The following is a 15,077-nucleotide window of genomic DNA, read 5'->3' as shown; positions in this document are numbered from 1 at the left end:
GTGGTGATGCTGAGGGGTTACTCCTGGCTCCGAATTCAGGAGTAGCTCCTGGTGGTAAAAGGGAAACACAAACACACATCCATGTGGAAGGCAAGTAGCCTACCTTCTGTAGTTTCCCCTGGCCCTTCGCCTGATATTTTCTTGAGAAGCTAGGAAAGGCACATACAATAAATCTGGAGGGCCAAAGAGAGAGTAGCAGGGAAGTTCTTTCCTTGAACACAGCTCATCCGTTTAATCCCTGGCACCATAAATTGTCCCAAGCACCACCAGGAGTGAAAAACAGCTCTTGAGCCACTGTCAAAAGTAGCCCCAAGGGGCCGGAGAGATAGCATGGAGGTAAGGCGTTTGCCTTTCATGCAGGAGGTCATCGGTTAAAATCCCGGCGCCCCATATGGTCCCCTGTGCCTGCCAGGAGCAATTTCTGAGCCTGGAGCCAGAAATAACCCCTGAGCACTGCCGGGTGTGACCCAAAAACCACACACACACACACACACACACACACACACACACACACACACAAAGTAGCCCCAAAACCAAATTAATCCAGCTGTGGTCAAGCTATCAATACAACTCCATTTCTGCAATATCCAGATATTTCCCTGTCTTTCATGGTTATCTACATATAAAAATGTTCAATGTTGGGGCCAGAGAGATAGCACAGTGGTAGGGTGTTTGCCTTGCATGCAAATGACCCAGGACGGACCTGGGTTCAAACCCCCAGCATCCCATATAGTCCCCCAAGCCAGGAGCAATTTCTGAGCACATGGCCAGGAGTAACCCCTGAACGTCACCAGGTGTGGCCCAAAACCAAAAAAATAATAATAATGTTTAATGTTATCTATGTAGATGTATATCTATATATATATGAACCTGTATAAAATGTTGGTATTCTAAGGGTCCTAAAAAAAAAGGACAGGAAAGAGATATATTTAGCCCAATGGCAAAGCCTTACAGGAGTAAAGCAAGGGTTGATCTCCTACACTATAAAAAAAAAAATGCTGGGGCCGGGCGGTGGCGCTAGAAGTAAGGTGCCTGCCTTGCCTGCGCTAGCCTAGGATGGACCGCGGTTCGATCCCCGGCGTCCCATATGGTCCCCCAAGCCAGGAGTGACTTCTGAGTGCATAGCCAGGAGTAACCCCTGAGCGTCACCGGGTGTGGCCCAAAAAACCAAAAAAAAAAAAAAAATGCTATTAAAAAAAAAAAAAGATGCTATTAAAAAAAAAAAAAGATAGGGGCCAAAGAGATAGTGCAGTTGTAGGGTGTTTGCCTTGCAACTGGCTGATCCAGGACAGATCTGGGTTCGATCCCCAGCGTCCCATATGGTCCCCCAAGCCAGGAGAGATTTCTGAGCTTAGAGCCAGAAGTAACCCTAAGTGCTGCCGGGTGTGAGCCAAAAATAAATAAATAAATAAATAAATAAATAAATAAATAAATAAATAAATAAATAAATAAATAAATAAATAGTAATAGAAGTAGAGTTTTGCAACCAGGAGGAAAAAGATTAGACAGATAGATGTAGCAATTGTGTCTTCCAGAATTTGATTCTAAAATAGGAAAGCTATTCACTCATACTTTCTTTATTTACTGGAGGGAAGTGTTGTTTAGGTGTGGTTTTTGAGCCACACCCAGCGATGCTCAAAGGTTACTCCTGGCTCAGCATTCAGGAATAACTCCAGACAGTGCTTAATGGACTATAAGGACAGGATTCAAACCCACCCAGGTGCGCCTTGTGCAAGGCAAGAGAGGCCTACCGGCTGTATTATTTCTCCAGCCCCTCTGTATTGTTTACATACTAAAAAACTTAGTGGCCATCTTAGTTTTCTTTCTTTTTTGTGGGTAGGTGTGTGTGTGTGTTGTTTTTGTTTTTTAGTTTTCTAGTTTTATTGTTAAAAAAAAATACAGACCATTTGGAACTGGAGAGATAACAGCAGTAGGGCATTTGCCTTGCATGCAGATGACACAGGACAGAACTGAGTTCAAACCCCCAGCATCCCGTATGGTCCCCCAACCCAGAAGTGATTTCTGAGCACAGAGCCAGGAGTAACCCCTGAGCATAGCAGGCTGTGGCCCCAAAAACCAAAAAGCAAAAATAAAAAAATTAAAAATGTGCCCATAGTGACTAGAATTTAAATCACACTAGTAAGATAAAAAGTATGCCCACTACTTAGTTTGGCTAAAAGTGCTTCAAAGATGGGCTACAAGGGGCTGGAGAGATATTGCACAGCGGTAGGACCTTTGCCTTGCACCTGGCTGACCAGGATGGAACCGGGTTCGAAACCCAGCATCCCATATGGTCCCCAGAGCCTGCCAGGAGCAATTTCTGAGCATAGAGCCAGGAGTAACCCCTGAGAGCCACCGGTGTGACTCAAAAAACAACAACAACAACAACAACAACAACAACAATAATAATAATAATAATAATAATAAAGGCACAGCCTAGTTCCTTTCTCCCAGGAACCACCCACTTTTTTCAATCCGTTAGTCTCAGCCCCCACATCCCCAAAGGGAATGATTTTTCCTGACCCAATGAATCCTAGTAGGGAGGAAGGTTGGGGGGGACACTCGGATCGCATCAGCACGACCCCCCCCCAAGTCTGCCAACCATCTCCAGCACACATGCCAGATGCTGAGAGCTATGGGCAGGCTTTTCCAGAGCCCCCGACGCCATTATCCTCAGCTCCCACCCACCCACCCAGAGACACTGCCCCAGCCAGGCTGGCATGTCTCCCCGAATTGCCAAGCCAAGTGCAAGCACCCCCTTTCTTCCCAGCTCTCCACCACCACTCCGGCTCCCTGCCAGGACAGATCAGAAGGCCCTGGGCGCCTCCTAAGAGATCTTTGTCTCTTCTCCCCACTCCCTTCACCTCCCCCAAGGTCAACAACTCCGACTCCCCCAGTTGGCCTGCCCGGCCAGTCCCGGGTCCCCCGCGATTGGGTCCCCGCGGCCCCACCCACCCTGCTGCCCGGCCTCCCACACTCAGGCCCCAGGGCACAGAAATAGCCACGCCATGCCCCCCGCAGCTCCCCAGCAGACCCTCCCCTTCCCCCTGGGTCCCCCCAAACCCCCTCCTCACCCTCCCCTGCTGCCCCAGAAAGGGGGGGCTCCTCCTTCCACAGCTCCCCAAGTGCGGCCTTCCCTCCTCCCCAAAGCCTGACACCTCCTTTTTTTTCCTTTCCTTGCATGAGCAACCCCAGATCCCCTAGTTTGCATAGATCCAAGACCCCCACCCACCTTGTGGGGTTCATGTAGTGGCACCCCCATTTCACCCCCCCTAGCCAGCAAGCACCCCAGAAGCCCTCCCAGCTCCACCCCTTTGGGACAACACCTGTGTCAGGCCAGCCCATCTCCTCTCCTTCCTTGGGGGCTCCCCCAAATACACCCAGACACCCCCCTTCTGCTAGAAAAAGGCCCCCCCAAACCCTTAAACGAGCAGAGGGTTTGAAAAAGGGGAGGCCTGCTGCAAAGCTCCAGGCTCCAGGAGCTAAGAAGCCACGGCCTCCAGGAAGCCCCCCAGGGATGCATTTTACCTTCAAGCCGGGTGCAGACCACTCTGCAAGGCAGCTCAGCTCCCACATAGGGGGTCCCCCAAGACTGGCAGATAGGCCCCGCCGCGCCCTTCCTTCTCCCGCCCGGGCTCCAGCCTGCCCTGGCCCTAGCGCGGAGCCGCGCCGCGCGCTCCCGGCTTCGGGCTCTCCATTGTTTCCAGGCGCAAGGAGCGCCTCCTGGCGGCCGTTTGTGTGTATTGCAGCCGCCGGCTCTGCAGTTTTTGGGGGGTTCCCCCCACCCCAGTTTTCCAAACCAGCCTGAACCCTTGGAAAAGCAGACATGGGGAGCTGGGGAAGCCCAATTTTCCCATTTTCCCCACCCCAGGCCCTCCTTGGATGCCCCTTCCAAATCTGCACTAGGCCCCCAGGGCTTGGGGCGGGGGTGGCCTGCACCCCAGAATCCCCAGGGGAGTCCCTACACCCCCCCTACCTTCCTCATCCAGCTTTCCAGCAGCCCCCCACTCACTGCGGCGCTGGGGATCAGAGAGCATCACGCGTCTGCTCCTCCTCCTGCCGCTGTGCGGGCTGTGCTGTTCAGGCTTTAGGGGATCCTGCACCTTTGGCAGATTTGGGGGGGATTAAAGGCGGGGTGCAGGGAGCTGGGAGGGGTGAGGGGAGTGTCAAGCTCGCTCGGAAAACACCCCCAGTGATCTGTAAACCACCCGCTGTCCGAGATTTTGGCGTCATGGCCCCCCAAAAAAATCTTCCCCATCAAGGACACTAAAATAGAATCATTATTTTGTCGCCTGGAAAAAAAAAAAGAAATAAATCTGGGATCCTAAAATGAGAAGCAGTCTTAGAGCAGTGTCCTAGATCCCTAGATTTTGGGGGGCCCAGAAAACTCGAATCACCTCATGATTTGGCCTGGTTTTTGACGTTGGTTACTTAAGTCTGCTGGGTTAGTTAATGATACCCAAAATAATCTTTACTTTTTTTTTTTTTGTCCTCTTTTTTTTTTATTTTTTTGAGGAACAGTCCTTTTATTAAAAAAAAAAACAACTTTATTTTTACTGATTGATTGATTGACTGGTTGGTCCCTCCTGGCTCTGTGCTCAGAAATAGCTCCTGGCAGGCTGGAGGACCATATGGGATGCCAGGAATCGAACCAGGTTCCTCCCAGGTCGGTCTCATGCAAGGTAAACACCCTACCTCTGTGCTATCTCTCCTGGCCCCATTTTTTTTTTATATAATCTTTGTTTAAGCACCTTGATGCAAACATGATTGTAGTTGGATTTCAGTCGTAAAAAGAATACCACCCCCCCTTCATCAGTGCAACATTCTCATCACCGATGTCCCCAATCTTCCTCCCCAGCCCTGCCTGTATTCGAGACAGGCATACCAAAAATAATCTGACCATAAAATACACCTAGAGAACTGTGTTTTCATTCAAGTATCATGTCATTTTGTTGTTGTTTTGTTTTGAGGACACACCAAGGATGCTCAGGGGTTACTCCTGGCTCTGGGCTCAGAAATCGCAACTGGCAGGCTTGGGGGACCATATAGAATGCCAGGATTCAAACCACCGTCAGTCCTGGATTTGGCTGTGTGCAAGGCAAACGCCCTACCACTGTGCTAGCTCTCTGGCCCCCATGTCATTCCTTCTGAACTTCCTTATCAGAAAGAATGTCCAAAGTGGCACTTGAAAGGAAAAAAGCAAAATCAGATGTTTGGGCCTGCTAAGCCACTTGCTAAAAGGAAGACCATAGCAATGGCTACTGGCAGATAGATAGGTGAGACCCTGGCCCTCTTGAGGAGGTGTTTGGGAAATTAGAAGGTCAAGAAATTGCCCAGGCACCAGTGCTGAAGCTCCCCAGATGCTGAACTCCTTTTGGATTTATTTATTTACTTATTTATTTATTCGGTTTTTGGGTCACACCTAGAGGCACTCAGGGGTTACTCCTGGCTCTGTACTCAAAAATCTCTCTCTGTCTCTCTGTCTCTGTTTCTGTCTGTCTCTGTTTCTCTCTGTCTCTCTGTCTCTCTCTGTCTCTCTGTCTCTCTCTGTCTCTCTCTGTCTCTCTGTCTCTCTGTCTCTCTCTGTCTCTCTCTGTCTCTGTCTGTCTGTCTGTCTGTCTGTCTGTCTCTCTCTCTCTCTCTCTCTCTCTCTCTCTCTCTCAGGGGTTATACCTGGCTGCCTGGCTCTGTAGGAATCACTGTGGATGGTACTTGGGGTACCATATGAGATGCTGGAAGTCAAACCCAGGTCAGCTTTGTGAGACACTGTACTACCGTTCCTGCCTCCAGGAGCACTTTCTCCTGAGACTATTCCCTCCCTCGCACATCCTACAAGTCTCCTGCACAACTGGACAAAGTAGCCAGGAGTCAAATGACCTACAACAGAATTCCTGAGCCATCCAAGAACCCTTCTCCACCTACATCTGTGATGTTCCTTCTCTGATAAGTCAGCTTTTCGGGAACAAAACCAAGCTATGTGTGATGCGGTATAGTTAAACACATTTATGTATTTACACACATATATAAAGATGTCTATAGTTAGATAAAGTCATTTAGACAGGTCCTGGCATAGAGTAGTCTCATGTTGTAAGATATTATCTCTTTGGGGGGGGTGGAATGTCACACCTGTCAGCATTAAGGAGTTACTCCTGGCTCTGCGCTCAGAAATCGCTCCTGGCAGGCACAAGGGACCATATGGGATGGCGGGATTTGAACCAACTTCAGTCCTGGGTCAGCCGCTTGCAAGGCAAATGTTCTACCTCTGTGCTATCTCTCTGGCCCCCAAGATATTATCTCTTGCTGCGTTTTCCCTCCAGAAATCTCTATGTCCCCTCTTCTTTGTATATCTCTGCCTAATTTCTTCAAATTTAACACATCTTCTCTAAGTTTATTTTAGTCATTTACTGATGATTTTTAGCTACTCAAGTCAAGCACTAAGTCCATATTTCAGTATTTGTTGAATGTTATTAATGGGGGGGGGGGAACTAGTGTGGTAGCACAGTGGTAGGGTGTTTGCCTTGCATGTGGCTGATCCAGGATGGACCCAAGTTCGATTCCCAGCATCCCATATGGTCTCCCAAGTCAGGGGTGATTTCTGAGCGCAGAGCCAGGAGTAATCCCTGAGCACTGCCAGGTGTGCCCCCCAAAAAACAAAAACAAAAATTAAAAAAAAAAAAGAGATAGCATGGAGGTAGCGCGTTTGCCTTGCATCCAGAAGGACGGTGGTTCAAATCCCAGCATCCCATACGGTCTCCCAAATCTGCCAGGAACAATATCTGAGTGTAGAGGCAGAAGTAACTCCTGAGTGCTGCCGGATGTGGCCCCAAAACACAAAAATTTAAAAAAAAATTTTTTTTGAAGGAAATTCGGTATTTTACATCAACTTTGACACCAGGGGATGAGTTTCCCATCTCTATGATTTTCCAGAAGTCTGTTCTCTCTACAGTTCATCGTCTTCACTCATCTGATGAATAAATTCCTCCTCTCTTTATTCCAAAATCACCTCCATAAGGGGCCTGAAAGATAGCAACAGCGAATAGGGTGCTTGCCTTGAAAGCAGCCCACCCAGGTTCAATTCCAGATGGCCTGTCATAAGTGATCCCTGAGCACCGCTAGGAAGGACCCTCCCACCTCCCATCACCTCTTTGGGACCCCCTCTTTTGTTTTGGTTTTTGGTTTTGGGGCCGCACCCGGCGACGTTCAGGGGTTACTAATGGCTCTGCACTCAGAAATCACTCCTGGCTTAGGGGACCATATGGGACACTGGGGATCGAACCCAGGACTGTCTAGGCTAGCGCAGACAAGGCAAACGCCTTACCACTTGAGCCACCGCTCCAGGTCTCCTTTAATTATTTCTTAAACAATTTCATTTTTTACTATTTTGAGAATCTATCGCTCTCCATCATTTCTTATTATTCTCCCTTTACAAAAGACTGCATAGTTTATAATATATTCTTCCTTCCCATCTTTTTTTTTTTTTTCACTGTAGGGATTGAATCCAGAATGTCGCGCAAGCAAGGCAAATGCTCTGTCACTGAACCACAATAATCCAGGTTCCAACATTCCCAATGATAAAGCTGTAACACACTGGAAACCCTGACCATCTGTCACTTCTCATCTCCTTTCTCTGATGATTGACAATGTCATTCTGATTTAGTAATATATTGCAATATAATAAAACATCTCATCCTTTTTATGGTAGGGAGATGTTGCTGGGGATCAAACCCAGGGGCCACTGGGTCAGAGTGACAGTATGGTATGCAGGGTGTTTATTTTGTATGTGGCTAATCTAGATTAAATTCCCAACAAGGGGCCAGAGAGATAGCACAGTGGTAGGACATTTGCCTTGAGGGCAGCCGATCCAGGACAGACGGTGGTTTGAATCCCGGCATCCCATATGGTCCTCTGTTTCTGCCAGGAGCGATTTCTGAGCACAGAGCCAGGAGTAACCCCTGAGCGCTGCCGGGTGTGACCCCAAAACATAAATAAATAAATAAATAAATAAATAAATAAATAAATAAATAAATAAATAAATAAATAAATAATTCCCAACAACCCAAAAGGTTTCATAATAGAGCCAGGAGAGATTTCTAAGTGCAGAGCCAGGAATAAGACCATGGGCCCGGAGAGATAGTACAGCGGCGTTTGCCTTGCAAGCAGCCAATCCAGGACCAAAGGTGGTTGGTTCAAATCCTGGTGTCCCGTATGGTCCCCCGTGCCTGCCAGGAGCTATTTCTGAGCAGACAGCCAGGAGTAACCCCTGAGCACCGCTGGGTGTGGCCCAAAAACAAAAAACAAAAAACAAACAAAAAAAGACCTGAGCGTTGCTCTCTGACCCCTGTCCTCCAAAACACACACAAACTCAAGGGCCAAAGATAACACAGGGTAGAGCACTTGCCTTACCCACAGGCAACCCAAGTTTGATACTCAGCAATGATTTTATGGTCCCCCAATCCCCACCAGAAGTAATCCCTGAGCACAGCCACATGTGAGACAAAGTCAAAACCAGACCAAACCCAGGACCTCATATAAGAAAAGCATGCACTCTAGAATGGAGATACATTCATGGCCTTTTATTTTATTTTATTTTTTGGTTTTTGGTTCACACCTGGCAGCACTCAGGGGTTCCTCCTAGCTCTATGCTCAGAAATCGTCCTGGCAGGCTCGGGGGACCAATGGGATGCTGAGATTTGAACAACCGTCCTTCTGCATGCAACGCAAACACCTTACCTCCATGCTATCTCTCCGGCCCCTCGTGGCCTTTTTAAAAAATTTTATTATTATTATTATTATTATTATTATTATTATTATTATTATTATTATTATTTTGGATTTGGGGCTACACCCGGTGATGCTCAGGGGTTACTCCTGGCTATGCACTCAGAAATTGCTCCTGGCTTGGGGAACCATATGGGACACCAGGGGACCGAACCACGGTCCGTCCTAGGTTAGCCACATGCAAGGCAAACCCACTACCATTGCACCACCGCTCCAGCCCCCATTCATAGCCTGTTTTTGGTCAGCATTTTCTGCATTGATTTTAGTATGAACATCTTCTAGAATGAGAAGACATCAATACTTAGCATTTGTCCATTTATCAAATTGTTTTTGCATAGTTCCCAGAAGCACAATGGAATGACTAATATTTAATTCAGGAAAAAACAAATACCTAGTTCCTAGCTGTTTTCATTAATGATTTCAGTAATCCATTACCAAGTTTTTCCTTTGTAAATAACTGAATTTAGAGAACTAATTTATCAAAATAAATGTGATTAATGGGGGAGGGTTCTAGTGAGATAGTACAGTAAGGCACTTACCTTACATGAGTCAACCCGGATTTGATCTCCTTCATCCCATATGGTCTCCCAAACATTCCTGAATGTAGAACTCCTATGCATCACCAGTGTGACCCAAAAACTAACAAAAATAACTAAAGAGACCTCAGTGGTGCAGAAACTGTCTTACATGCCTGAGGTCCTGTCACTGGAACAAATAAATATGAATAGCATTAGTGTTTCATCTGCAGTTTATCATCTAATTTAAAGACTTTTGTGTTTTTCTTTTTCTTTTCTTTTCTTTTTTTTTTTCTTTTTTTTTTTTTTTTTGGTTTTTGAGCCACAACCGGTGACGCTCAGGGGTTACTCCTAGCTATGCGCTCAGTAATCGCTCCTGGCTTGGGGGACCTATAGGATGCTGGGGATCGAACCACAGTCTATTCTAGTCTAGCATGGGCAAGGCTAATGCCCTACCCCTTGCACCACCATGGCTCCAGCCCCTCTTATTTTTCTTTTTAATTTTATAATAAGCAACAACTGTTATCCATTAGACTTCCTCCACCATTATTCTCATTCCTCCCTTTGGAAATATTTTTCTTTCTTTCTTTTTCTTTCGTTCTTTCTTTTTCCTTTTTCTTCCTTCCTTTCGTTCTTTCTTCTTTCTTTTATTTTTTGATTTTGGGTCACACCAGTGGCACTCAGGGGTTACTCCTGACTTTGTGCTCAGAAATTGCTCCTGTCAAGCTTGGGGGACCATATAGGATGCTGGGGATTGAACCGGGTCCATCCAGGATCAGCTGCATGCAAGGGAAATCCTCTACTGCTGTGCTATATCTCCAGCCTCTGAAAATCTTATTGGTGATGTCCAGTTTGTTGGGAGATTTTTTGTTTGTTTGTTTTTTGTTTTTTGTGGTTTTTGGGTCACACCCGGCAGTGCTCAGGGGTTATTCCTGACTCCAGGCTCAGAAATTGCTCCTGGCAGGCACGGGGGACCATATGGGACGCCGAGATTCGAACCAATGACCTCCTGCATGAAAGGCCAACGCCTTACCTTCATGCTCCCAGTTTGTTTGTTTTATTTGAGGGGGTCATACCTAGCAGTGCTCAAGTGAAAGTCCCATATCAAAGATCATGAGGTCCAATGCATGCAAGTCAAGGGTTTTAACCGTGGTACATCTCTCCAGCTCTATTTTTCTTTTGTCCAATCATTTGCTGCTTCCTTATATTGGCACACAAATGCAATTCAATAGTTGCTTTTCTTCTTACTTTGCTTTGTATTGTGCCCTGGCACACCTTTATTTTGCCTCAAATGGCAACACTTGGTTCATTTTTCCATTGTGTGCATATACAATGACTTTACATATGCAGTTGGGACATTGGGACACTGTGATGAACATTGTGGTATTCTTCAGGTATTGGTTTTATTCTATTTTACATTTCATTTCATTTTATTTTTGTTTTTGTTTTTGTTTTTTTTTTTTGGGCCACACATAGGGTTTACTCCTAGTTCTGCACTCAGAAATCATTCCTGGCAGGTTTGGGGGACCATGTGGGATGCCCAAGATTCAATCCAGATCTGTCCTGGGCCAACAGCTTGCAAGGCAAATACCCTACCAGCTGTGCTATCGCTCCTTCCACTTAGGTATTTGTTTTATATTCATAGTGAAGTTATGCAGATATGAGATCGGAACATTTTTTTGTTCAAAAAGAATAACACCAATTTACATTCCTACCGAACTGTATAAAGGTTCCTTTTTCTCTGTACCTCTGCCAGCATTTGTGGCCACTAAACATATTTCTGGAGGGTTGGAGGCATTCCCTGCAGTGCTCTGGGACTCTTCTTGGCTTGGTACTAAAACCTGGCTTCTGGCAGTGTTGGAGGTGAAAAAGTAGATCTCTCTCAGTCCACTGAGCTTTCTCTTGGCTCTCTTACCAGAATTTGATCATGCAAATTATATTCACCGGTATATGTCATTGTCATTTGCATTTTCCTAATTAATGGCGTTGAACAATTGTGGGGGGACCTATTATCCCTCCCCCAACTTCCTGTTTATTCCACCCCTCCTATACCTGGGTGGGGCTTCTGTTGGGAATAAAGAATAGGGCTGTCTTGGGGGGTGGGGGAGAGAGAGAGAGAGGGAGAGAGAGAGAGAGGGGGGGGGGGAGAGAGAGAGAGAGAGAGAGAGAGAGAGAGAGAGAGAGAGAGAGAGGGAGAGAGAGAGAGAGAGAGAGAGAGAGAGAGAGAGAGAGAGAGAGAGAGAGAGAGAGCAGAGGCTGGAAGGGTGCTTTAGGGCAGGGAAAAGAGGCTGCAAGAAAATCTGAGCTGAGAAGCCATGTGGAGAAATGCACATTGCGGTTAGGGCCTTGAAATAAAGCTGGATTTCTCCTGTGATTTCTGAGTGCAGAGGCAGGAGTAACCCCTGAGTGCCGCTGCCAGGTGTGACCCAAAATCCAATAAATATATTTAAAAACAAAACAAACCATCAAAACTGACAAAAGCCCAGTTTACACTAGTAAAACCTTGTCATCATTCTGCAAAGAATAGTAAGTCAAACATCACTAGCATTCCTTACAATCGTCAGGGATAAGACATAGTTGAACGTGCTCATAGAACCCTAAAAACTCAATTATTAAGATATAGGAAAGGTGAATGCTACTGACTGACCTTCTACCCTTTACATTATTTTCACTAAACTTCTTAAATTTACCCCAAGGAGAGCCCCACACAGCTGCTGAATGACACTTGCAGAAAGATTCATAGGCTCAAAAAACAGTTAATTCACCTATTGGGTAAAAATTGATAGAGAATGCATAGCTGGTCATGTCATTTGAAAAAAGTATATGCTTACAGTTCTACAGATGGCAGCCCCGCCACAAAACTCTGGGTCCCAGTAGGCCTCGTTAGAAGCAGAATTCTCACAAATGATGAAGCCAAGCCATAGATTTTTGATGAATGGGATAAGGAACCCCCCCCCAAGCCAAAGCATTCCTGCTTCTCCCCAGATCTAACACAGACTACTCAAAAAAGAGAAAAGGAGACCAGAAGCAACCCCAATAAGTAATCAGAACAAAAAGCCAACATATCACAAAAAGGAATTATGAGTGACCAGATTAATAGTTTTGGTTCTTTTGTTAGTTTTTTGGGCCACACCCTGCCATGCTCAGTGTTTACTCCTGGCTCTGCACTCAGAAATCACTCCTAGCAGGTTTGGAGACCATTTGAAATGCCAGGAATCAAACCCAGGTCTGTCCTGGGTCTGCTACTGCAAGGCAAATGACCTATGATTGTGCTATCTCTCTGGCCCCTTTGGTTCTTATTTTTGTTTTGTTTGTTTGTTTGTTTTCAGATCACACCTGGCAGCGCTCAGGGGTTACTTCTGGCAGGCTCAGGGACCCATATGGGATGCCAGGATTTGAACCACTGTCCTTCTGCATGCAAGGAAAATGTCCTACCTCCATGCTATCTCTCCGGCTCTGCTTTGGTTCTATATTTGAGGGAACTGGTCTGGCCTCTCACTGGGCTTCATAATCTAGAAAACACATGGTATATGAACTCAATATTATAGTGCCTCTGTATTGCTCCATGTTTGGCTGATAATTTTAACTGAAACCATTATGAGGATGATCTTAACAGATCAAGTCGACTAGAACATGAAGGCAAAGTGGCAGAAGAATCTGAAAAAATTATGAAAGCCCTGTTGGCAGGACAGCACAGGCATATAGGCCCAAAAGATTTTAAGATAAACATTGGGAAGATTAATGACCAATTTTCAGGGCACAGCTAATAAGACCCACCCACATGAACTAATTTTATTTCTTTTGTTATTTATTTTATTTTATTTTTGGTTTTTGGGTCACACCTGGAAGTGCTCAGGGGTTATTCCTGGCTCTATGCTCAGAAATTGCTCCTGGCAGGTTCGGAGCACTGCCAGGTGTGACCCTACCCCCCTCCCTCCAAAGTTGACACACTGGACTTTGTTTTTCTTTAGGGACACACCCAGAACCATTCTTACAATTTCTCAGGAAATGTTTTTTTTCTAAGTGCATGGACTCATGTTGAGGGGTTATGTTGGTGTTTAATGATTAATAAATATATGAAACTTTTTAGAAAATGTGTGCATAGGGCCCGGAGAGATAGCACAGCGTGTTTGCCTTGCAAGCAGCCGATCCAGGACCAAAGGTCGTTGGTTCGAATCCCAGTGTCCCATATGGTCCCCCGTGCCTGCCAGGAGCTATTTCTGAGCAGACAGCTAGGAGTAACCCCTGAGCACCGCCGGGTTTGGCCCAAAAACCAAAAAAAAAAAAAAAGTGTGTGTAGTACAAGAACATATTAGGGAAATAAACAATGAATTAATAGAAGGTGTTGTTGCATATCATAAAGACCCAAGGCATAAAGAAATCATGCAAGTAGTAAGAAAGAACAAACTGATAAGATTGGGAATTCCACATGCACCCCTCTAATGACTCCAAGAGGCAGAGACCATGCAAAAGCAAGGGATCTTATTATGCAAGCATATGCAGGGGCTCTCATCGTGGCCTAAGCAGAGGATGAAGGCCCTGAGCAAAAGTTTTTCACTTCTTTTATAGTACTCTGGCTGCAGTGGAAACGTATAGAAAATCTTGTGACAGTCATGTTCCAGGAAGTACATAAACCGTTAACCGCAAAGCATGACAGTTACATCTTGGAAAATGTGCAAACCATTAACCATAAAGCAACTTATGCAAAACATCCCATGACAGTTACATTTGCCTGCAAACTTTAGATAACAGTTAAGTCACAAGGTCAGTGTGGGTGGTGGGGCGTGATAGAAACTGCAGGGAAAAAGTTTCATTTATTTTCTTTTATATATATCTTTATTTATTTATTTTTTGGGCCACACCCGGCATTACTCAGGGGTTACTCCTGGCTATCTGCTCAGAAATAGCTTCTGACAGGCCCGGGGAGATAGTACAGCAGTGTTTGCCTTGCAAGCAGCTGATCCAGGACCAAAGGTGGTTGGTTCGAATCCCGGTGTCCCATATGGTCCCCCGTGCCTGCCAGGAGCTATTTCTGAGCAGACAGCCAGGAGTAACCCCTGAGCAATGCCGGGTGTGGCCCAAAAAACAACAACAAAAAAAGAAATAGCTCCTGGCAGGCACGGGGGACCATATGGGACACCGGGATTCGAACCAACCACCTTTGGTCCTGGATCGGCTTCTTGCAAGGCAAATGACATATCTTTATTTAAACAGCTTAATTACAAATATGATTGTAACTGGGTTTCAAAAATATGGAACGCTTCACGAATTTGTGTGTCATCCTTGTGCAGGGGCCATGCTAATCTTCTCTATATCGTTCCAATTTTAAATAATGTGCTGCCGAAGTGAGCACTTATTTCTCTTCAAAACATCCTTAGCTCTTGTAAAAGTGATAGGGACAGGGCCCGGAGAGATAGCACAGCGGTGTTTACCTTGCAAGCAGTCGATCCAGGACCAAAGGTGGTTGGTTCAAATCCCGGTGTCCCATATGGTCCACCGTGCCTGCCAGGAGCTATTTCTGAGCAGACAGCCAGGAGTAACCCCTGAGCATCGCCGGGTGTGGCCCAAAAACCAAAAAAAAAAGAAAAGAAAAGAAGTGATAGGGACAGCCCCCCCACACACAAGAGTAAGTAACAACCACTACATGAAGATAGGTTTGTTTGGAATAAGGTTAACACGTGTAATATCCATTTGCCATAATCCATTTGTCTGAAGACCCCGGATGTTGGCTCCAGCTACATGTGAGGTTTGATTCAAAGGGGCACAGATATTATGTGCCTCAAT

General features: G+C 45.9%; 1 protein-coding gene and 1 non-coding gene across 6 annotated transcripts in view; both read right to left on the bottom strand.

The window, feature by feature from the left end:
* The window catches only part of STAU2 (staufen double-stranded RNA binding protein 2), a 310,007-nt gene extending 306,379 nt beyond the window's left edge, over positions 1 to 3,628 (bottom strand). For 4 of the 5 annotated variants that reach the window (XM_049781810.1, XM_049781813.1, XM_049781816.1 and 1 more), the window contains exon 1: positions 3,529 to 3,622. The gene's annotated coding sequence lies outside the window, so the exon portion shown is untranslated. Of the gene's footprint in view, positions 1 to 3,528 lie in introns of all 5 variants that reach the window. The other variant, XM_049781812.1, reaches the window with a different exon arrangement.
* Positions 3,629 to 14,539: 10,911 nt separating this feature from the next.
* LOC126021440 (U6 spliceosomal RNA) lies at positions 14,540 to 14,646 on the bottom strand. The gene has a single exon (XR_007499956.1). It is a non-coding gene; the product is annotated as a U6 spliceosomal RNA (small nuclear RNA).
* Between the last annotated feature and the right edge of the window lie 431 nt (positions 14,647 to 15,077).

The sequence above is a fragment of the Suncus etruscus genome, chromosome 10, assembly GCF_024139225.1.
Source record: "Suncus etruscus isolate mSunEtr1 chromosome 10, mSunEtr1.pri.cur, whole genome shotgun sequence".
In the NCBI taxonomy this organism is placed as follows: domain Eukaryota; kingdom Metazoa; phylum Chordata; class Mammalia; order Eulipotyphla; family Soricidae; genus Suncus; species Suncus etruscus.
This window is presented reverse-complemented; position numbering and strand designations above follow the sequence as displayed.